This window comes from Elephantulus edwardii, unplaced genomic scaffold (genome assembly GCF_000299155.1).
Source record: "Elephantulus edwardii isolate Elephantulus edwardi_28Jun2011 unplaced genomic scaffold, EleEdw1.0 scaffold00208, whole genome shotgun sequence".
NCBI classification, from domain to species: domain Eukaryota; kingdom Metazoa; phylum Chordata; class Mammalia; order Macroscelidea; family Macroscelididae; genus Elephantulus; species Elephantulus edwardii.
In genome coordinates, this window is record NW_006399958.1 from 373,735 (window position 1) to 375,217 (window position 1,483).

Below are 1,483 nucleotides of genomic sequence, written 5' to 3' on the forward strand. Positions count from 1 at the left end.
GCTATGAGTCGCAAGCGACTCGACGGCACATAACAAACAAAACAGGAGAGTAGGATTTTCCAGAGTGTCATCCTTATGGGAGCAGACAGCTTTATTTATTTTCCTCTTTTGGGTGTGGTTGGTGGGTTAAAACTACTGACATTTTGGTTAGCAGCCAAAGACTTGAACCATAAAGCCTTCAGAGATGCCTCGGAGGCGCGACTGGGCAAAGGCTAAGCTCCGCCCCCAATTTAAGCCCTGGTCCCTCAAACCCTCCCCTCTACTCAGCATCTTCCTTGGACGTCTCTCTTGTGTTTGGGGGTTTGGGTTTGTTTGTTTGGTTGGTTTTTTTTCTTAAATTTAAAAAAAAAATGTTATTATTTTATGTGTGTGTACCGTCAAATCAGATCTGACCGGTACAAGAGGAGATTGCCCCTTCTTCTCCTGCAGAGCATCTGGTGGGATTGCAGTGCAGTTTCTTGCCACTAGGCCACCTGGACGTCTCTCTTGTAAGACTATTTCTGCTCCTAAAACAACTCCCCTTTCCTCAACGTGTTCAGCCTCTAACCCTTTATGCTTCTCTGAGTCCTTTCACTCTGGTTCCTCCCTCCTCACCTTCCCTTTCTTGGGCTCCTACTTCCTCTCCAGAATCCTTTTCTATCAAGGTCCCTCCTCTTCCTCAGCCTCTTTCCCACTCCTGCCCCAGATGAGCGGGTGCTGAGGACAATATGACGCCCCTGGGCGCCCCTGTTGAGATGCGGAGTCCTCACTAGAAGTTGTGCTCATCCCTCTCCCCAGATTGGGCAGGAGGGACAGATTCGGGGCCAGGACCTGGTTAAGCTGATGGATTAGACATGGAGCCACTTAATCTCCTCAGTGACCTCTAGGAGGGGCCCAGCCCTGCCCTCCCTGAGAAGATCCAGGTGGTGGTGGCTGCCCTGCCCCCCCTCCTTCCAAACAGCACCTTCTCCGTCCCTCAGCCCCTCTGAACACCCTTCCTTGTCATGCTGGGGACCATGGCCCCCATTGCCTGCAGTCCTGACCCCAGACACTCAGAGCTGGGAGAGAAGCCAGCTAATTAATCCCATCCGGTCAATTACGTGGGGATTCTGAAGGATAAAGGGGAAGTGGGGACACTGGAAGGGGGGGATCTGGATGGAGACAGGATTTGGGCAGGCTCATGTCCGCCCCGCTGGCACGGGCTCCCTCTGTGGCTGGCTCCCAGCCTGTGGGGTACTTAGGTAGATGAGAACTTGGGCCAGGGGCCAGTGCTGAGGACCCACGTCCTAGAAACATCCCAGACATCCCCACCGGAACACCCAGTTCTTCAATCTGCAGGACAACTCCTGCCCTGGATCCAGGAAGAGAGAAGATGATCTAGCGCTTGGCCAGGGCTTCACTACCCATTGCGCATCCTGTGAATCAGACACCTAATTCAGAGCCAGCTTCCATAAGCCTCCCCCTCCCTGGCCACCCTGGAGGACCAAGGACAGCTGAGAAAGTC